Source organism: Sceloporus occidentalis, unplaced genomic scaffold (genome assembly GCF_023333645.1).
Source record: "Sceloporus occidentalis isolate IW3139 unplaced genomic scaffold, rSceOcc1.0.p SCAF_1, whole genome shotgun sequence".
NCBI lineage: Eukaryota > Metazoa > Chordata > Lepidosauria > Squamata > Phrynosomatidae > Sceloporus > Sceloporus occidentalis.
The window spans coordinates 58127727-58151168 of NW_028316981.1; the positions used below are offsets into that span (position 1 = coordinate 58127727).

Sequence of the window (23442 nt, forward strand, 5' to 3'; positions counted from 1 at the left end):
TGGAGGGTTTTTTCCTCATGGAGCAATGCAGTGTTCCTTGCCTTCTATGTTTCTTCTGAATTGTTTATTTAGAAAAAGCTCTTGAAGACTATAAAACCAAGCCCTCCACATTAGATACTTAGTTCTGACTGAAATGGGTCTTTTAGCTGGGTGATAGCAAAGCAGCTTCTTCCCTCCCACCAGACTACAGGTGTCTTTTTGCCCTCTGCCAAGAAGAATGAACAAAAAGAAAATTGCCAACTTGTTTACATTATCTTCTTAAAGAATCCAGGATGTGTCATGTAGTTAATTGAATTCAAAAGAGTTCATGAGCTAGATGAGTAAACCAAGCATTTATAAGGAACACTGGTTCTCTTTAATGCTATGCTCAGAGTCAGTTTTAAAAAGAAGTTGTTTTGCAACCCAACCAGCCCCATTATTTGTTAAACAACGTATAAGAATTACAGGTAAGCCAGAACATGTACTTGTACTTTGGAAATCAAATTATTACCTTAGTTTCCATTTTCAAAAATATATACGTTACATTTCTGTTAGAGCAGCCCATGAGGAATGTTATGCTATTCTAAAAGAGAAAGCATATGGCTCTCAATTCACCTATTTATTGTGACATTTTTCTCCCTCAGTTAATTTTTGCACTGGCCACAACCCTATGCAGATTTCTGCATGTTTTACCCTGTTTATGGCTACTGGATCTGTTACTACAAATATAGGAAGCTTGCTGGTAAAGCAAGAGCCAATACAGTGGTTCTGTAGAAACAAGTCATTTCCATGCATGGAGTGGGTGCCTTCTTCTGTTTCTCCATGTGCATTGGCTTTCCCACGGGATGTATTTTTTAAAATTTCTTTGCTAGGTTGACTTTACTCATTGGTAGAGCCCTGAATGAAAATGGCTAGCATTTTCTTTCTAGCAAGGAAAAAGACATAAGGACCCCTAAGGTTATTTTGAGCAAGTGATGGAGAAATGTCTCTACAAAATATTTTTCTTGCCTTTATGTTGTTTCCCTATTCTCACTTTGTTTCCCTTTTTCTTTTCAATGTTAAAATTGATAATGGCATACCTTTGAGAAATGACGTTTCTCAGGAACTGCTCCTGTACAAACTAAATTGGAACATGCACGTTCTGCAAATCCCATTAATTGTGTTGAGTCGATGTGGTTGTTTATGCTACAGAAGAATTACATAGTCCAGAAAACTTTGGATATAAAAGGTGCTATGCCCTTTAACTCTCTAGCTGAAACCAGCTGTGCTTACCTTTGTCTGAATTGTGCCACCCTGTACGATGTGCTTGAGGATATTTGGTCATAGGTTCTTCCATTCATCAATTCCAGTAGAGACTTTGGGGCAAGGGACTGATTTTTAGTGATTCTCACAGAAGGCTGGAGGAATCAGGAAATCAGAATATCAAAATCCCCCTCCCTGCTAAAGTTCCCTTGTAAGGTTAGCAGTAAAATTTCCTGAATGCCAAAAATGTTAATAATACACTTTAGAAGTTAGGTTGCTATTCTTTTAGCATTGTTATAAAGACTGAATTGGTTTTTTAAATGGTAACGTAATCCCTTGTGTATTTTAGATTACACAAATGAGGAGGTAAAACATTTTTAATGTTTATAATTCTTGTATGAATAAATTAAAAACTGTATCAACATGGGTGAACGTTTAAGTAAATGTACCAGTTTTCATGTTTATGTACATGGATATAAACTTTTTACAATAGCTGATATTTGGATGAATTTAGTTTTTATGTTTCAATAATTTTAGAATTAACACCAGAATAAAAATTTGTAAAATTTAACCTGGAGTGTCTTGTTCTTTTTATAAGAGGTATCTTTTTGTAAATGTGACACAATAGAAGCACATATTTGTATCTTTTTGATATATCTTCAAATAAAAATTATATACTACTCATATATTAAAGAGGACCAAATAAAATGACAGGACTAAAACATTAATCTACAGTCATGCTGCAGGAAAAGAGATTCCACCTCAACATTAGGAGGAACTTCCTGACAGTAAGGGCTGTCCAACAGTGGAACACACTCCCTCAGAGTGTAGTGGAGTCTCCTTCCTTGGAGGTCTTTAAGCAGAGGCTGGATGGCCATCTGTTAGGGATGCTTTCATTGAGAGTTCCTGCATGGCAGGGGGTTGGACTGGATGGCCCTTGTGGTCTCTTCCAACTCTACGATTGTATGATTCTATGCTAAGAAAAGTAGCACAATGCTCAGTATTTCTGTGTGCAAAGTAAGTAGCAGACATAGTACAGTAAACTGGAAATGCGAAGAGAAATTTTAAGAGACTATATACTAATTGCACCATGTCTGCTATGTAGCACTTACCAGATGTGTGTCTTTAATGCAGAATTAAAGTTTATGTAGTTCAATGAAGCTATAAACCAAGTCCAACCTTGGCAACCAGTGCCAGATTCTCTCTAGAAAGACTAGTAGCAATGGAACAGGTGCAAAACTAGTGAATGTAAAGTTAAACTTTTGGTGACTACTTCCTCTACTGGATTTGTTTAGGAACTTGGTGGTGAACTTCCTGTACTTCGAGATGTTAATGAAGAAAATGTCCACAAAAGCCAGTTCTTTTTCTTTGCCTTGTTGATCAGCTCTTTACTAAGAAAGGGATTGCTACAGACATTTTTAGACCATATGGGGTTTTTTTCTGAATAGGGAAGTTAAGAGGCATGTAATATTCCTACTTTGTTTCATGGCTAATAACATTTTGTTGGTGTGTGCTGTTCAAACCACTACACAATGCTGGCTCTCACCAGTAAAAACAAGACCTCACAAATAATATTGTATTTATTTTTGAATGCTCAGCCTCAAAAAATGTCAGTCTCTGGTCATTTCAAGAACCCTACAGATGCACATGAAAGGAGATGACACACAGTCTGCCATTTTTTGAGGCTGGATATTCAAAAATAAAGGAAACAACATTGTTTGTAAGTAATATTTTTTCCTGTGTCTGATAATAAATAAGCTGTAGAGTGTGAAGTGTTGGGTTCCTATCTGACTGGACATTGGTCCTTTGTCTTCATGACACTCAGCTGGTGTTTGAGTATCTGTGTGCTTAGAGAGAGCCAGCATGGTGCAGTGGTTTAAATGTTGGACTAGGAGACCCATTCAGCCATGGAAATCCACTGGGTAACCTGGGCAAGACACATTTTATCAGCCTCAGAGGATGGCAATGACCAGCCCCATCTGAACAAATCTTGTTAAGAAAACCTTGTGATAAGGTCACCATAAGTCAGAATCAACTTGAAGACACATAACAAAGGTGTAGCGGTTCCCCCCCAGTTGTCATTGAATGGAAAAATAACATTTTCTCTTTCCCTCTGCTCCCAAGCACAAACTAGGTTTTACTAGGGCGCTTTACAGACCGCCCAAAAAGGGCGGTCTGCCAGTGCCATCATTCGCTGCGCGGAGGAGCCCCAGCGGCCAAACCGCGTGACTCCTCTGCGCAACAAAAAGAAGCTGCAAAATGCAGCTTCTTGTGGCACTCTTATGACGCTGCAAGGCGCCAATGGAGCACTTGCGGCATCATAAGGGCGCCAAGACGTGCGGACGCTAAGCCAATATGGCGGCGCCCGTGTAGAATAGGTGCCCCATTTTGTACGCGCTCAGCGCGTACTAGGGTTAGGGGCGTCCTTTCCGGACGCCCTTTTCTAACCCTAGTACGTGCCACGCACATACTTTCCGCCCGTGCGGAATGGGCCTTAGTTAGTATCCATCACTGGCCATATTTAAAGTGGTCCCTCCACACTTACTGGGGTTAGGGGCAAAGCATCCTCATCAATGTGGGAAAACTGCAAATAAAAAACCACTATTCTTTTCACCTGAGAGAACACCTCTATAGGAATCTCCTGGTCCTCCAGTGCAATTCTATGGTCAACATTTGCCAGAGGTTGATCACAGAATGATGCTGCAGGACCTACAAACGCCTAGGGAAGTGTTTTCTCTAGGAATTTCTAGGTTTCCTAGTATAACTATATAGTCAATCTCCAACAGAATTGTGCTGGAGGACTTAGAGATTCCTAGAGAGAAGATATTAATCAAACCGGCAAATGCAATCAAATCTGCAAAACTCAAAGCTGCAAATGTGGAAGTCCAACTGTATTAGCTGTATATATACAGGAAGAGTGAAAACAATACGACTCTCCAGCAATATACTGTTGGACTGCAAATCCCAGCAAGTTTAATTAGCATAGCAAATGGTGAGAAACACTGGGAGTTGTAGTGCACAACATTTGGAGTTCTCATATTGCTGTAATATGACTACAATTTCCACTTCCATTTAAATTTTGAGCTAAAATACCTAAATATATAGTAAGTACACTTACTGATCTGTTTTAGGGAATCTTCCTATTACAGCATGGTTAAGTACAAGTACAGATTAAAAAATGGATTATGTATGCTTTAAAATCTAAACTGTACTAAGATTTCACTAGAGTACGGTAGTTACTTTCCCATACCCTGTCAACAGTTTGAAGATATAGGTAGGGCCTCAGTTAACAAAACCTATGTGCTCTTGGTCACTGCTACAGAATATTTGGTATCAGAGACAAAGATAACTAGCAAAGAATAGGCATACATTCCTATACTACAAAATAAGATGTGTTCTGGACCGTACTCATTTTAATTGTGCAAATGCACTTTGGGCCACTACTGAAACCTGGCCCCAAATAGAGTACATCACAATAATCCAAACAGTGGCATGTGTAACTGTGTGACCGAATCTGACTTCTCAAGGAACAGGTGTAGCTGATGGAGGTCCAAAACACACTGCAGAAATAACCCAGTTTGAGAGCTATTTAACCGCCCTGGCTCAATGCTATGGAATTCTGGGAACTGTAGTGTTTGTGAGACATTGAACCTTCTGTCAGAGAGATATCTGGTGCCACAGTATACTAGAAATTTCAGGATTCTCTAGCACTGAGGCAGGGCAGTTAAAGCAGCCTCAAACTGGACTATTTCTGTAGTGTGTTTCAGACCTTGAAGTCTGGGAACTGTAGTTTTGTGAGACACTGAGCCTTCTCTGTCAGAGAGAGAGAGAGAGAGCTCTGACGCCACAATAAACTACAGTCCCCAGGATTCCCTAGCACTGGAGCAGTTAAAGCGGTCCCGAACTGGGTTATTTCTGCAGTGTGTTTCAGGCCCGCCTAGGCTGTAGGGCATTGGGCACACTCCACCAAAGTCCAGCAAATCCTTTTGGGGGCCTATCAATACTCAGAAGATGAAAAAATAAAATAAAATAGTAAAACTAAATAATAAAAAATAAATTAATAATTAATAAAATAAAACTTAATAATAATAATAAATAATAATTAATAAAATACTAAAACTAAATAATACTAAAATACTAAAATAATAAATAAAATACTAAAACTAAATAATAATATAAATAATTAAAAATAAAACTAAATAATAATAAAATTTTATAAAATAATAAAACTTAATAACAATAATAATAAAAATGGACCACAACGCACTGCAGAAACAATCCAGTTTGAGAGAGCTTTAACTGCCCTGGTTCAGTGCTAGGGAAATCCTAGGAATTGTAGTTGATTGTGGCACCAGAGCTCGCTTTCTCTCTCTGACAGAGAAGGCTCAATGTCTCACAAACACTACACTTCCCAGGATTCCCTGAAACTGGGAACCAGAGGGCAATTAAGAAGGCAGTCTGAAATCTGGATTATTCATTTCTGCAGTGTGTGTGGCCATGCAGCAACTAGTAGTAGTAGCAGCAATAGCAGTAGTGATTCTGCTAGCAGTAGCTGCAGTGAGAGTACAGTAACCTAGCTGCTATGGAATTCTGGGAGCTAGAGTTTGTTGTGGGCCTCTGGGCCCCACAACAAACTCCAACTCCCAGAATTCCATAGCGAAGAGTAGGAAAATAATTAAAGCGGTGCCAAACCGGGTTATTTCTCCAGTGTGGATGCACCCACAAAGCAGCTCTCGTCAGTTAAAACCCGGTTGTAGCCACTTCCCCTCCCAATAAAGTCCCCGACCCGAGTGGGCCTAAAAAGCCTCTCATGCAGCGACCGTTTCCCTCAGGGCCATCTACATTTCTTTTTGAAAAGCGAGGCGGTTTCTCTTCAGGAGGAGGAGCCCGTAGAGCCCCGCCATTACCCCCCCTCCCTTCGACGCCTAGAGTCGGGACTAGGGCTCTTTCCCTTCCGAAAAGGGGGAAAGTAACCTCCCAGAGAGCTCCCTCATGGAGGGCGAGGGAAAGGAGGAGGAAAGAGACAGGTAAGGGTCGACGACGACGACGTCGCCACAGGCTTTGGGCCGCCTGAGGCGAGTGGGGAGGGAGGAGAGTGAGGGACCACAACGACGACAACAACAACTTTTGTAAATTATCGCGTTTATTTCCATTTTTTTAAAAAATGGTTGTAACCCGCCTCGAATCCCACTGCGGAAGAAAGGCGGGTTACAATAGCGAGCAGCAGTAGCAGCAAGTACGCTTCTTTCTCAGCGCGCTTATGATGTAAGCCAACTGCCCCCAACACTCAGCGACCCCTAGAGGAGAAGCTCATGCTGACAGCTTCGTTCTTTAGTCAGGGCAGAAACAGACTGCGGAAATAAAACCCGGCTTGAAACCGCTTTAACTGCCCCCTGGCTCAACAGTGCTAGGGAGGATTCTGGGAACTGTAGTTTTGTGAGATATTTAGCCTTTCCCCCCCCTGACTCTGGTACCACAACAGACTACAATCCCCAGGATTCCCCAGGGGCAGTTAAAGTGGTCTCAAACTGGATTATGCCTGCCTTGTGTTTTGGATCAGTAATAACAACAGCAAGGGAAACTGTCGCTCCTTGGCTGAGGCTGGACCAAGAAGCAGGAAGACGTAAGCAGGGTGGCTGAGATGACAGTGATAATCAATAATACAGTCCGCCCTCCATATCCACGGATTCAGTCATCCACAGCTTGAAAATACTCAAGAAAGATATAAATTGATAGAATCATAGATTCATAGAGTTGGAAGAGACCGCAAGGGCCATCCAGTCCAACCCCATTCTGCCGTGCAGGAACTCTCAATCATGGTCATCCTTCAGTTTTGTCATTTTACTATGCCATTGCTTTTAAGACAAATATTAAAACATAAGTTAAAAACAACGTAGTTAAAACAAGTGAAAACCATTAAAACGTTAAGACAGCACACCACACAAGTAAGATTCGTCCACCGAAATTCCAAAAATCAAACCTTTGATTTTGACATTTTATCTAAGGGACACCGTTTTATTATCCATCATATATAATGGGATTTGAGCATCCGTGGATTTTGGTATCCTGGGGGGCAGATACTTAGGGCCCACGGTAATAATAGTAATGGCTTTTAAGAAATGCCACCACAACGTTTCATCCCAGAGGGAAGGAGGAGGCGACATGGGGCTCCAGATGTAAACCCCCCCAGTCGTGTGCCAAGCTGAGAAAGTGTCAAATGTTTCCCTCCAGTCCAGCTCAGCCCTGATGGCTGGCTGGCAGCTCTTTTGTGAAAGAGGAGGTGGCTGTGCGTTGTGGAGACAGTTTTGGTGTCCTTTATAGTCAAGATTCCCCAATGGAGTTTGTTGTGGTTGTGTGCCTTCAAGTCGTTTCTGGTTCATGGTGACCCTAAAGCAAACCTATCGCAGGGTTTTCTTGGCAAGATTACTTCAGAGGGGGTTTGCCATTGCCTTCCCCTGAGACTGAGAAAGTGTGACTCTGCCCAAAGTCACCCAGTAGGTTTACATGGCCGAGCCGGGATTTGAACCCTGGCCTCCAGAGTCATAGTCTAACGCTCAAATCACTACACCACACTGGCTAGATGATGCACACTCCAATGATCTAGAATGATACTGATTGAATTGGGCATCCAAGCCGCCCACCCCATGGGTCATCAACTGACTTAAAGAACTTATTCAGGGCACTTGTTCAAGAAGAGTTAGCCTTGCTAGTCTGCAAATTTTGGTGTATGTGGCTCTTGTAGAAAACCAGGAAACATGCTTAGTGTTGGCCGTATAGCAAAGTACAATAACATATAAAACCCCCAAAACAGAAAACAGTAATACCTTTATTTGGCCAATCAAAATGCACGGCATACACAATGCATCATGCATTTTGTGCTTTTTGGTTAGCCAAATAAAGTTGTCACTGTTTTGTGGATTTCGGATGCTATTGTACTTTTCTAGAAAGCCACTTCACTTTCTGACAAGATGCACACACTCCTGACAGTTTGCCATGTTTACTCTGGCAAAACCAACTAGTAAATAAAATAAAAATCACCAAACCTCAAGTGGCCAGAAATCTACTTCTTGTTTTGAAAAATGGGCATTTAAAAATGCTAACCATTGCAGAGAGGGCCCTGCAGCCTATCCAATAAGTTAATTGTCATCTCTGGAGTTTTCCAAAGTACCAGTTCACTTTTTGGGTGGCAGGTGAAGGGGAATATAGAGAGGTCAAGGGATAGGCTGCAGTTTGCTCAACCAAAATGAACATACAGGGTGCCTATGTATCAACACTATCTTTACAAATAGTCTTTCCTTTGTATCTGGGAACCACTGGTTAAATTTCACCTGCAGGGGAAAGCTTTATCATGGGTTTGTGTCAGAATTTATGAACAGTGAGATCATTTTTTTTAGAACTTTAGGCCTGTTGTCACTTGCTCTCATGTTTGAGCACCGCTCCAAGAGTCTGCCTGTAATTAATGGATTTACATAGCATAGTGTCAGTAGACAAGTGGCATAAATTAAGGAGTTGCCATTAAGAAAGATCTCTGAATGTCATGGATCTACCATTTTGCCTTACAATTATGTGATAAGGATTTGTACTGTCAGTGAAAGGACCCTGTTTGCCTAAGAAAAATTCAGTTATGGTTCTCCATGGTTTTGCAGAATGCTTGATATAGGAGTTGGACAGAATAGGGGTTGCCTGACTTGAACTGGTTTCAAGTCAGAACTGTGGCACAATAGCATGATAACAATAATTGCATGCTTCTCAGTCATCATGAACTTGTGTTGACATGTTGAACTCGTGCATCAGTTGTAGAACTTTGTGGAAGCAACTGTGATTGCAAGGCATATAAAAGGACCTCTCCATACCTGTATGTAGTAGCATAAATGTACAGATACAATCTGCCAGAATTACTGGAAAATTCTTTTATTTTAATATTTATTCATAGCATGAAGTCACCCTTAGAGAGATCCTTAAAATAAAATACAAATATAGATTTTCTCAAAATTGGCCCAAAGTTGTTAAGCACATGCAAACAGTTATCTTATTTTCAAGGTATTTTGTTAAGTTAAAACTTCCAGTCCATTAGTGACCCAAGGCAGGCATCCAGAGGAGAGATGCCATCCTTAGTCATTGCAACAGTCGGAGGCATAGAGAAATAGATTTGGGTGTCATCAGTGTACTGATAACACCACGCCCCATGTCTCCAGATGATCTCTCCCTGCGGCTTCATGTAAATGTTAAACAGCATGGGGGACAGAATGGTGCCTTGAGGGACACCAGATGTTGTAAGATGAATGAGTGAGTTCTGACTTAAACCCAGAGCTGAAGAACCGAAGAACCAAGGAATTGTGCTTTAAACATAGCTAAAGGAACAAACAAGATGGTTCCGCGCAAAGCATTGATGTGACGAAGGTATTTGGCAACCGAGGCGAGGAAAGTCTGAAAACTTGGAAGCTGAAGCGGGGTGCCGTCCAGGTGTGACCGGGAAGAACCTTATCTCCTGAGTCGCCATGATGAGGAACTGACAGGACAATGGAGAACTTTGAACAGAACGAGTTGCTTTGAACATGGACTGATCTGAACAACCTGTCTGTCCTCCCAAAAGAGGAAGTTGAGTAATGGGCTGCAATATTGCAAGACTTCAGCAGCCAAGAGCCAGAGAGAAGAAAAAGTATAAAGACCCTGGACTTTCATCTCCATTTTGTTGGCATCTACCACGGCAACGGTGTCATCCCCAGCCTTCGAGAACAACTGATCAATGTTCGGCGGAAGGAAAGTGTGTGTGAGTATTGTATGAATGTGTGAGTGAAAGAGCTCTTGATAATCAATGGTTGTGTTACTTGTGTGATTCAATAAATGTTACATGCATGGTGTTTAAAACCAAATTTGGTGTCTCAATGTCTTTCTCAGCCTTGCTGTGAATAGGTCCACAGAGGGAGAGGTTTTCATTACACGCTCTCAGGATAAACAGGTTGCCCTTACAATCTTGGGCATAACAATGTCAGCTCTCTCCTAGAAGAGCAACTGTCCCCTAGCCTCACCATCTGGAATCTGCCCAAGAGGTAGGACCAGAGCCACTGGAGCGCAGTGCCCCCGATACCTGGCTCCCTCAGGCATTCCAGAAGGATACCATGGTCTATGGTATCGAAGGCCGCTGAGATGTCCAAGACAGGGTTACACTTCCCCTGTCGATGCCCAGGCGGAGATCACTGACTAAGGCAACCATGACCATCTTAACTCCGTATCCCACCCTGAAGCCAGTTTGAAATGGATGTAGATAATCAGCTTCATCCAAGACAGCTTGGAGTTGGGAGGCAACTGCCCTCTCAATCACTTTGCCCAAGAATGATAAGAAAGAGACCGGTCTATAATTGTTTCTTTCCAGGGGATCTAGGGAGGTGTTTTTTTAAAAAGCAGTCTTAGTACTGTGAAGTTGAAGGCTTTCATGGCCGGCATCCATTGTTTTTTGTGGGTTTTTCGGGCTATGTGGCCATGTTCTAGAGGATTTTCTTCCTGACGTTTCGCCAGCATCTGTGGCTGGCATCTCTGAAGATGCCAGCCGCAGATGCTGGCGAAACGTCAGGAAGAAAATCCTCTAGAACATGGCCACATAGCCCGAAAAACCCACAAAAAACCCCAACATAGTCTTAGTAGTACTTGTTTTAATTTAGATGGAAATATTCCCTCCCGAAAGGATGCATTAATTATAAGTTGTAATAATATTTTCATTGCATCCCCTCCCTGAACAGTCAACCATGATGGGCAAAGATCAAGAGGGCACGTTGTCTTTCTCGCATTTCCAAGGAGCTTGTTCACTTCATCAGTATTTACAAACTCAAAATGATTGAGTTTAGTACAGTCCACGGAGTCACTGGACACCTCTCTTACTGTTTCTGTCATAATGCCAGTGTCTTGATCAACACTTATCTGAGAGATTTTATCCACAAAGAAGTCATTAAAAGCAGGCCTTAGTTGGTTCCAATAAAAAGTTCAGGGTGGGAGACAGTTGAGTTAGCTCTTTAACCACTCTGAACAGCTCTGCTGGACGAGACTCTGCGGACGCAATATGTGCAGCATAGAAAGAGTTTTTTGCTGCATCTATTGCTACTCCATAGGAATCCAACATGTTGCCTTGGTACATGGGTTACATAAATAATAATAATAAATAAAAGTTTTATTTCTATCCCGCCTTTCCAGGGATCAAGGCGGCATACAATAATGGGATATATCATCCCAATAACAAATAAAATACAATAACAGATAAAATACAATAAAAACAATTACAATATCAGGTTAAAAACAGCAATACACAATAGCATTTACAAGCATCCAAGCTAGCAATGGGGGAGGGGAACATAATAGGGCTATTGAAGGTAAGCCTGTTTGAACAAATACGTTTTCAGCCCTTTTTTAAATTGGGCTAGGGAGGGGGTCGAGCGGAGCTCGTCGGGGATCAAGTTCCAGAGCTTAGGGGCCGCTATTGAGAAGGCCCTTTGCGTGGTGACAGCTCGTCTCACATCTGGAACTTTTAATAGATGTTTATCCCCAGATCTGAGAGTGCGGGGCGGATTATATGGAGAGAGGCGGTCCTCTAAGTACCCTGGGCCCAAGCCATTTAGGGCTTTATAGGTAACAACCAACACCTTGTATTGCGCCCGGAAGCGAATAGGCAGCCAATGGAGATCTTCAAGTACCGGTGTTATGTGGCTAGCCCTGGAAGATCCAGTGACCAGCCTTGCTGCCATGTTCTGAACCAACTGAAGCTTCCGGGTATGGTACAAGGGTTGCCCCATGTAGAGCGCGTTGCAGAAATCCAAACGAGAGGTTACCAGAGCATGTACTACAGTTTCAAGGTCCCCCCGGCCCAGGTAGGGTCGCAGCTGGCGTATCAACCAAAGCTGATAGCAGGTACTCCTGACCGTCGCATCCACCTGAGATGTAAGGTGGAGCGACGAGTCCAAGAGCACCCCCAGACTGCGAACAGAGTCCTTCAGGGGAAGCGTGACCCCGTCAAGGACAGGTGGACAAACCTCCAAACCTGGACCTGGGGAACCTATCACAAGTACTTCCGTTTTCTCTGGATTCAGCCTGAGTCTGTTTTCCCTCATCCAGCCCATTACTGACTCCAGACAGGCATCTAGAGGAGAGATGCCATCCCTGGTCACTGCATCAGTCGGAGACACAGAGAAGACTATTTGGGTGTCATCAGCGTACTGATAACACCGCGCCCCGTGCCTCCGGATGATCTCTCCCAGCGGTTTCATGTAAATGTTAAATAGCATGGGAGACAGAATGGCTCCTTGAGGGACACCAGATGTAAGTGCCCTCTTATCAGAGCACACGTCTCCCAGCTGCACCATCTGGAACCTTCCTGAGAGGTAGGATCAGAACCACTGGAGCGCAGTGCCCCCGATTCCTAACTCTCTCAGGCGCTCCAGAAGGATACCATGGTCAATGGTATCGAAAGCCACTGAGATGTCCAAGAGCACCAACAGGGACACGCTACCCCTGTCTATGCCCAGACGGAGATCATCGACCAGGGCGACCATGGCAGTCTCAACTCCATAGCCCGCCCGGAACCCAGTTTGAAATGGGTCTAGATAATCAGTATCATCCAAGATCGATTGAAGCTGGAGTGCAACCGCTTTCTTGATCACCTTCCCTAAAAATGGCAATAGCGAAACAGGCCAGTAATTACTATGCAACAGGGGGTCAAGGGAGGGCTTTTTGATCAGCGGTTTTACTGTGGCCAATTTCAAGCTGGTTGGAAACTGCCCATCCCTGAATGATGTATTAATAATCTGGTGCAACAAAGACGTTACACCTACTCCCCCCTGAGCCGCTAGCCATGAGGGACAGGGATCGAGTGAGCAGGTTGTCTTCCTAACGCTTCTAAGGATCTTGTCCACATCCTCGGTACTTACAGGCTCAAATTGATCCAGTACAATAGAGTCCACGGAAGCTCTGGAGGCCTCTACTCCGGATTCTGACCCAATAATGGCGTCGAGACCAGCCCTTATCCGAGAGGTTTTGTCCACGAAGAAGTTGTTGAATTGGTCACAGCAGGCCTTGGATGGTTCCAAAATAGGGTTCAGAGAGGGGGAAGGCTGCGTAAGCTCCCTCACTACTCTGAACAGCTCTGCTGGACGTGACTCCGCGGACGCGATACGCGCAGCATAGAACGAATTCTTTGCTGCGTCTATCGCCTCTCCATAGTCATCTAAAAGAGAGACTAGGAGAGCCTTGTCGGTTAAGAGATGATGGCTTCGCCACTTGCGAAACACATCCTGTTTGAACTACCGTAACACACTCTACTTGGGGCTGCCTTTGAAGAGTGTTTGGAAACTTCAGCTGGTCCAAAGAGCTACAGCCAGGCTGCTAATGGGGACAGGTTTTAAAGATCACATGACGCTCCTATTGAGATAGTTCCACTGGCTGCCAGTTGGTTTCTTGGCACAATTCAAAGTGCTGGTGATGACCTATAAAACCCGATATGTCTCAGGTACAGGCTATTTGGCAGACCGTATCCCCCTATATGAGCCAGCCTGGGCCCTGAGATCCTCAGGGGAGGCTCTTCTCTCCATCCCACCACCATCACAAGCACAGTTGGTAGGGACAAAGATTTTCCTCTTCAGAGAGGCATTCAAAACAGAAAGCTTTTAAAGAATGAGCTAGAGTGCTGTACTGTTTTAATGTGTTTAAAACATTTTGTCTTTTAAAACTATTTGATATTTTAACATATAATTTGTTTTAATTATTGCACTACTGTAATTTAATTCTGTTTTAATGTACTAATTTTGTATGCTTTTAATTGTACTGTTTTTTAATGTTGTAAGCTGCCCTGAGTCCCCGTCTTGGGAGAAGGACGGGATACTAACAACAACAAAAACAATAACACAATAAATAATAACAATTGAAAATATTTAAAAACATATTAAATAGACTATCAGTTAAAAGTAGAAACCAGATTATCATTAAAATCGTTAGAACAATTTAAAATAATGTAACCATCGGACATGCACAGCCCAGATATTGCTAGGGTATTTTTTTAGGCTAATGAGTAATGTTTATATTTAGCTTCAAAATGTCATTTATTAGAGGTAATGTGGTAGCATTTGGAGCCATTTTGACCTTTTTTGTATTTTCATTTTTTTTGGGGGGGGGGAAATGGAAAAGTAACATGATATTGCTACTCACTACTCATGAGTAATGAGTAAATACTTTCAAAAAAAAATCTAACACCAACATTATGTAGCAATGTTTCCAAACTCTAGGGTGAAGCTTCTATGAAATTAACTGAATGGAGAAGGTCAATGGTATGAAGATACTGGAACCATTCTAAGAAGTAAAAGATACACATTTTATTCTGATTGGTAGTGCTAGGGGTTGGCATGAAGTACTGCAGTAAAGCACTTTCATTAACTGTTTGTGTAAAATTCAGAAGCTGAACACTGGCAGTAATTCCAGTTGACATGTCTGTTTGGTTTGTTTAATCTCCTATTCGACTGTGCTGATTTTCTTTTTTCAGACTAATTACTTTGAAAATGTTCCCTCATAGGTTAATGACTTATTGTAGCGTACAGATGATAAAGTATGTTGTAAGCCTTCACAAAAATGTCACTTTCAATGTGCATTCTGCTTATGCATTGAAATTGAAATGTGAATTCTGGTTATGCGTTGAAATGTATAGTCGACTCTACCTATGCTAATTTTTTCTAAAAAATTTTTTTTGGCAATATAAGGAGTTGGCGGTCGGAATAATACATGGACCTAAATTACTTCATTATATAGCTGCTTTTAAGTCAAAACTGTTCCGTTATTATTTAAAGACATTCTGGCTTTATTGATCCTGGCATTGCTTATAGGTTAATTTCCCTTTTGAAAAGAGTAAGTTTATGGATCTTTTACAGTTTGTTTTCCTGGATGCCAACATGTGAAAATAAAGCTTTAGTCGAGAGATTCTAACACTTTATATCCACACTCCACAGGGTTCTGTTGAGAGTCCCAAAATGACAGTAACTGGAAGCAGAATGCAGCATTATATACAATTTTTATTGATAGCTAGTGCTTCTTTGAAAATTGCTAAATACAGTCAGCCCTTTTTATACGCTAATTTGCCATCCGCGGATTTGAGCATCTGCGGATGGCAAACTGGAAAGTTGTCCCCAATGGCGGTGCGTGTGCACGCGTGCCACCATTGGGGACAACTTCCTTCTCCTCCCCTCCTCGCCTCCCTTCCCTCCTCCCTTCCCTCCCTCTTACTTACCTTTCGGGCCTGGGAGGCCTCTGGCACGGCTGCTTGGCCTCCTCGCCACCGCTGCCTCAGGAAAAGCCGGTTGGCGGTGGTGGAGGCCAAGCCTCGGCCTCCTCGCCGCCACCACAGGAAAGGCTCGGTGGCGGCGAGGAGGCAGAGCACAGCAGCGCCAAAGGCCTTCAAGGCCTCCCACACTGCCACTGGGCCTCACCACTGCCGTGGTGGAAGGGCCGGGTGTCGGTGCTGGGGGCCTCTTGGCCTCCAACACCGCCATCGGGCCCTTCCGCGGCGGCGCCTAGGAGGCCAAGGCTTGGCCTCTGCCACCGCCACCCATCTTTCCACGCGGTGGAGGCGGCGGCCAGAAGGGTGTGCAGCTGCGCCAGAGGCCTCCCAGGCCCGAAAGGTAAGTAAGAGGGAGGGAGGCAGGGAGGAGGGAAGCAAGGGAAGAGAGGAGGGGAGCCCAGGGACTTTTGTTCCCAATGGTGGCACACGTGCCGCCATTGGAAACAAATGGGACTGAGCATACGTGGATTTGGGTATATGCGGGGGGATCCAGAACGGATCCCCTGCGTATACCAAGGGCCCACTGTACTTTGCCTGAATGCTTTCCTTGAAGCAAGAAGTTCCATAACTCATCTTTCTTTAGGTTCAGTAAAGACACTGGCTCACGCCTCAGTCTCCCAATTTCAGGGAGAATTTGGTAATCCAGAGGTTCAAAATGAAGGCATTTTCAAGAGTTCCCAGCACTCTTGCACCTCCTTAAGCATTCTGAATAGTCTTGTTCCATATCTCCCTTTCCTTTAACTTGTAACTTAACTCTCACTGCCAGTTTTTTTAAATCCTTCCTTTTGGATGGAGTTACTCAGTGGGTTACAATAGTGAGACCCACCTGAAAGAAATAGAACTAGTCCTTTGAGCTTGCATAAAGTTCAATTAAAGATTATAACTCCAGTATTTATGCTGCTAAAGTGGCACAGGTGTACTCATGTTACGAATCTAGATCTTACAGAACAGCTTCATGCTTTCCTCCCCCTGCCTCCATGTGGAACACACCCCCTCGGAGTGTAGTGGAGTCTCTTTCCTTGGGGGTCTTTAATTAGGAGATGTAGCTAATACCCCAGAGGACAGGATCAACATTCAAAATGACCTGAATAGATTAGAAAGCTGGGCCAAAGCTAACAATGAATTTCAACACAGAAAAATGTAAGGTACTGCACTTAGGGCAGAAAAATGAAATACAAGCTATAGGATGGGTGACACCTGCCTGAACGAGACTACATGTGAAAGGGATCTAGGAGTCCAAGTAGACCACAAGTTGAACATGAATCAACAGTGTGATGCGGCAGCTAAAAAGGCCAATGCAATTTTAGGCAGCATTAATAGAAGTATAATGTCTAGATCAAGAGAAGTAATAGTGCCGCTCTATTTTGCTTTGGCCAGGCCCCACCTGGAATACTGTGTCCAGTTCTGGACACAATTCAAAAAGGATGTTGAAAAACTGGAACATGTCCAAAGGAGGTCTGGAAACCATGCCCTGTTTGGAACGACTTAGGGAGCTGGGGATGTTTAGCCTGGAGAAGAGAAGGTTAAGAGGTGATATGATAGCCCTGTTTAAATACTTGAAGGGATATCATATTGAGGAGGGAGCAAGCTTGTTTTCTGCTGCTCCAGAGACTAGAACGCGGATGCAAACTGCAGGAAAAGAGATTCCACCTCAACATTAGGAGGAACTTCCTGACAGTAAGGGCTGTTCGACAGTGGAACACACTCCCTTGGAGTGTGGTGGAGTCTCCCTCCTTGGAGGTCTTCAAACAGAAGCTGGATAGCCATCTGTTGGGGATGCTTTGATTGAGAGATCCTGCATGGCAGGGGGTTGGACTGTATGGCCCTTGCGGTCTCTTCCAACTCTATGATTCTATGGATGTCATGGGATGCTGACACAAAAGTCTCTTGGGATGCTGTTGGGTGAAGTAGAACCATCCTCTGTCGCGGATTAAGTTTGGGCTTTCATTGATCAAATGATGTGGATGTAGAGGCAGTGGAGGTGGACAGGGCAACTGCCAAAAAACTTATGTAACACTCTAGAAGATTTTGAATGATGTACTGAGCAGGCACAGGATAACCCCATTTGTGCGAGTTCATAGATTTGTGATAGTCCCACCCTTCACTGCCCTTTTGTTGATGATGGACAGCGAAGAGGATTGGAGAAGGATCTGGCATCATCTTCATCGTTAGATGCTTACTAAGGACACCTTCTACCAAGATCTGCTGGGGTCCTCTGGAGGCCTCAACTGATGATGTCTGGTGTTTCTCAGATGCTCTCCACTTTACACCAGCAATGTAGTGGTTCTTGCAGGAGGGGAATGTTACAGCATGGTGGTGAGTCCTGTGGGGGCTTTGGATTTGATGCAGGGAGGAAGATAATTCCAGCTGTCATAATGCACAAGCGTAAAGTTGCATATATGACTAACAGGGGGCCAGCCATTGAGTGATAACAGAAACATTCTTGCATTGATGAGTTGATAAAAGGCCACAGAAGATAGAACTGAATAATTTGTTCACTTGTTTGGTACAGGAATCTGCCTTTGAAATTCCTTTGGCTGCCTTGAGGTCAAAAACAGACTGAAGTGTTTCCCCATTGATTTTGAATGTTGTCATTTTTGGTATCAGATTTATTCCCACCTATTCTTTTCCATAGAGACTAATCTGTTTGGTTTGTATATGTTAATGTAAACAGTAATTAAACTGTGGTATGTTTTGCATTTCAGTTCTTCTGACCCCTGTAATTACCTCCCCACACATCTGCTGACACACCCAAGCATATTTCTAATAACCTGCCAATTAAGGCATGCATTTATTAGACATCCAAGCATGTGTCTACTAGTCTACCAATGAAGATACCACTTCATCTGTCTGTATAGAAGTAGTCTACAAAACCTTCTGCTACAATAGCATGTATTAGTTTTTCAAGATGTCACAAGTTTTTTATTGTTCTGTTTCAGTAACAGAATCATTTTCTGTCTAAGAAGCTACTACAGATAATTGGGCCACTTTATTCAAGCAGTGATTTTGGAACAACATGCATCCTACTAAAAGGGGACTGTGTGCCCATGGGCTGGACAGGTCAGGAAACAGCTGCTTGAGTGTAATTGATGGGAGCTGTTAATATCAATGGAAGAATTGCCTGAAAAATAGCTGTGTCTCAACATTTTATGGAAAATGCCGCTAATGTCCATCTCCATAGTCATTTCTAGATGTTTGCCTTTGAATTCACTATTATGATACTGGTCTGGTGTCCAGGATGTGTGATCTACTGGTAAATGCTTATCCCAATTCTCTGCATCTGTGTCTTGTCTGGGAACCTGAATTTGCAGAAATTAAGTAGGTGTCACTTTCACCATCTTTTGTTTGTAATTGGTTCCTCCTCCCTTTATGTTCTCTTTTGGGAATTCCAAAGGGTGCATGCAGTTCTTGGCTCCTTTCGCCTTCTGTTTCATATCCTCTAGTCTAACCTATTATTTTTATTTCATTTCTATGATAGTTATATTTCTTATGCTGGCAATCCACACTTGTATCTTTCCAAGCTTGATGTCATTGTGCTTTTTTGTTTTTTGTCTTTCTCTTTTTTATCAGTATTTTTCCTTTGTTATAGATTTGTAATTTAGAAGTTATTTTAACTTATATTTTCAACTTTTTATTTCTGCATCTTATTTCCAATTCTTGAATATCTCTGAGCTTTGCATAATCAACAGAAGAAGCAAATTCCTCTTCATAATATTTCACTGTCTGACCTTGGTTATAGCACTTCTGTTTTATCAAGGCTTTCTATTTTTGCCTTCAGCTGCTTTGGTCTCTTACATTGTGAGTTTGTGTTTCTTTTGATTACTTATGTTGTCCAGGTTTCTCTTTTTTTATCCAGACATTAACATAAAGTCCTTATAGGCATCAATAACATACACTTAGTTTTGCTTGCTTGAAGAAAAACTGTGGATGACCTATCATACGCTTAATCTGCTTCATTTCTTTTGCCCAATCCAAATTTGCCTACTATTTTTTATTCTTCTTTGCATCCCACTTTGGCATTCCAGTTGCCTATGATCAGCTTGATGTCCTGTGTTAGATTAATCTTCAAATCTCTGTGCATTGATTCTTCTTCTTATATCTGTTTGATTATGTGTTTGGTGCACAGCCTGTCTCTGATTTTATTAATTGTACAGTACTGTACTATGTTTGCATGTTTATGTTTAGAAATTGGTTTTAAAATGATTATGCCAGGAAGAGCTCCCTCTAGTTATTCTTTTGGACACTGAGCTTCTGTTCACTGTGGAGGACCTGGGGTCATAAAGAACTGGCAACTCACTTTGCTGTGGTAATCTATGGGCGGATACTTTTTTTTAAATAGTGTGACTCTGTTGAAAGCAACTAACAATTAGCATTGTATAGATTGTGTTTTGCAGGGAGACTTTTTAAAAAATATCAGCTCTGCTGGGGATTGGATGGGTATGTTTCAGCCTTTAATAGAGATGCACTTTATATAAATCCTTTTAGAAATGTTGCAGTTTGGGCATACAGTAAATGTGTCTGGTACTGGTTTATATTGTCTTATAAATTTGCTTTCAGTTCTTTTTAAAAGATGTAAGAATTAAACTAAATATTGCTGACATCTTAAACTTCACAATAGTAAGGCATAGTGATATAAAGTTAATATTATAGTAATGAGTTAGCTCTGAATGCTATTTTTCAGCCCCTTTCCATCTACTTTACATAGCTTTGGGGCACAGTCTTTCTGACACCAACTGTCCTGGCACACATTCAGAAATATAAACAAAAGGCAAATTGTGTTGGCTTTAGTGGGGATGAATGGCTGACAAAAATGGAGCTTAAAATTTATGCAGTTCATTCATTTATGGTATAACTAAAATTTGACTTGTTCCTCATTTCTTTTCTGTTCACCTTGAACATTAATGAGGAATATACAGTACTTTACTTCAACTTTTCACATAAGAGTAAAACTGGAATCTGCTTCTAAGGGGTCATGGTAGCAGCCTGGATCTAAAACACTGGCAGTCATTAGTATTTTTTACTCCTTTTGGCCTGTTCTTTACTCCCTGTTGTTGTTGAGCTTCTGCCAAGCTTCAGAAACTGATAATGCTGAGAAGAGCAGAACAACACCACCACAGAGTTGACAGTAACTGTCATTAAGTGGCTGTTTTTGAGTGGTATGAAATGCTAAAACAAAGTCAGTTTCTTCCAATAGGTTGGGAACTAGGATGAAGCAGATTCTAATGCTTCAGAGGTTTAATGGGTTTCATCCCTGCCCCCGCCCCCATTTCTACACTGTGTCCAGTCCCAATGTGTGAAAGAGGGTAAAAAACAAATCTGGAGAGATTTTCAGACCTTATTAATGGCAATTCATTGTACATCTATAAAATTGTTTAATTATGAATAGCAGTTTTTTCACCCACAGAAAGAAGTCAGAAGTTTCCTTGATTCTATTATACTTGCAAGAAATGGTTCTAGAATCATAGAGTTGGAAGAGACCACAAGGGCCATCCAGTCCAACCTCCTGCCATGCAGAAAATCTCAATTAAAGCATCCCCAACAGATGGCTATCCAGCTTCTGTTTGAAGACCTCCAAGGAGGGAGACTCCACCACACTCCAAGGGAGTGTGTTCCACTGTCGAACAGCCCTTACTGTCAGGAAGTTCCTCCTAATGTTGAGGTGGAATCTCTTTTCCTGCAGTTTGCATCCGCGTTCTAGTCTCTGGAGCAGCAGAAAACAAGCTTGCTCCCTCCTCAATATGATATCCCTTCAAGTATTTAAACAGGGCTATCATATCACCTCTTAACCTTCTCTTCTCCAGGCTAAACATCCCCAGCTCCCTAAGTCGTTCCAAATAGGGCATGGTTTCCAGACCTCCTTTGGACATGTTCCAGTTTTTCAACATCCTTTTTGAATTGTGTCCAGAACTGGACACAGTATTCCAGGTGGGGCCTGGCCAAAGCAAAATAGAGCGGCACTATTACTTCTCTTGATCTAGACATTATACTTCTATTAATGCTGCCTAAAATTGCATTGGCCTTTTTAGCTGCCGCATCGCACTGTTGATTCATGTTCAACTTGTGGTCTACTTGGACTCCTAGATCCCTTTCACATGTAGTCTCGTTCAGGCAGGTGTCACCCATCCTATAGCTTGTATTTCATTTTTCTGCCCTAAGTGCAGTACCTTACATTTTTCTGTGTTGAAATTCATTGTTAGCTTTGGCCCAGCTTTATAATCTATTCAGGTCATTTTGAATGTTGATCCTGTCCTCTGGGGTATTAGCTACATCTCCTAATTTGGTGTCATCTGCAAATTTGATAAGTATGCCCCCAATTCTGTCATCCAAATCATTGATAAAGATATTGAATACTGCTAACTATTGCTATTCAGTATATATGTGTATATGAAGCTGCTGGAAGAGATCATCCAGAGACATGGGGCGGGGTGTTATCAGTAATCTGATGGCACCCAGATATATTTCTCCATTTCTCAGTCTACAGCTATGACTACACATGGTATCTCCTCTCAGTGGATATCTTAAAGTGATAATGGACTGGATGGGGAAAAACAGACTAAAACTGAATTAAGACAAAATGGAGGTACTCACAGTAGTGGCCCTAATTCAGGGATTGTGATACAACTACCAGTCCTAGATGGGGTCACACTCCCCTTAAAGGACTGTGTTCGCAATCTGGGGCTGCTCTTAGACTCGTCACTCCAGATGACAAAGCAGGAAAATGTGACGGTCAGGAGTGCCTGCTATCAGCTTTGGCTGATACGCCAGATGCATCCTTTCTTGGAAATGGGAGATCTGGAAACTGTGCTACATGCACTGGTAACCTCATGACTCTATTTCTGCAATGCGCTCTACATTGGGCTACCCTTGTACTTAGTCTGGAAGCTCCAATTAGTTCAGAACATAGGCTTGCCATATCCCGCCTGGGGGCGGGACTTTCCCGGTTTGGGGCGGGTCCACACGTTCCCGCCCCCGGGACACACCCCTCCCAGCGAGGGCCTGGAGGCTGGGGCTTGGGAGAAGCTGTCCCCAGGCCCCAGGGAGGCCTTGGAAGCGGCTCCGCAATCGTGGAGCACTCCTCCAAGGCCTCTGGGGCTTGGGAGAAGCTCTCCTCAGGCCCCTTTGGAGGCCCTGGAAGCGGCTCCGCGATCGCGGAGCACTCCTCCAAGGCCTCTGGGGCTTGGGAGAAGCTGTCCCCAGGCCCCAGGGAGGCCTTGGAAGCGGCTCCGCGATCGCGGAGCACTCCTCCAAGGCCTCTGGGGCTTGGGAGAAGCTGTCCCCAGGCCCCAGGGAGGCCTTGGAAGCGGCTCCGCCATCGCGGAGCACTCCTCCAAGGCCTCTGGGGCTTGGGAGAAGCTGTCCCCAGGCCCCAGGGAGGCCTTGGAAGCGGCTCCGTGATCGCGGAGCACTCCTCCAAGTAGGGTTACCATAACCCGGCCCCCACCATGACCAGCACGCTTTTGGGGGGCCCCTCCCGGTCACGGTCCAGTTTGGGCCCCCACCCGTGCCTGGTCCCCTGTTTGGGGGCCCCGCTCCGCCCATTGCCGCTGCCGCTAATGCGACTGCTGTGGCGGCGCCTTCCTCCTCTTCCTCTCCTCCAGGGCGAGGGCTTGAATGCCGCCCAGGCCTCAGTAGGGTTGAGCGGCAGCGCGCGCGCCTGCCCCACTTCTCTCGGCGCGCGCGCGCGGGGAAGGAAGTGGGGCAGGCGTGCGCGCTGCCGCTGGCCCCTACTGAGGCCTGGGCGGCATTCAAGCCCTCGCCCTGGAGGCGCGCCTGCAGGCCTCAGGGCAGGGAGAGAAGGGTCTCTCCTCCAAGGGAGACCCTTCTCTCCCTGCCTTGGGGCTTCCCCCGCCGGCCAGGCAGGCTTCAGGGCAGGGAGAGAAGGGTCTCTCCTTCAAGGGAGACCCTTCTCTCCCTGC

General features: G+C 43.6%; 1 long non-coding RNA gene across 1 annotated transcript in view; it reads left to right on the forward strand.

Annotated features, from left to right (window-relative positions):
* The first annotated feature begins 6117 nt into the window (after positions 1-6117).
* The window catches only part of LOC149321455 (uncharacterized), an 88447-nt gene continuing 71122 nt past the window's right edge, over positions 6118-23442 (forward strand). Inside the window, exon 1 of the long non-coding RNA XR_016281011.1 lies at positions 6118-6248. This is a non-coding gene — a long non-coding RNA (uncharacterized LOC149321455). The remainder of the gene's footprint in view (positions 6249-23442) is intronic.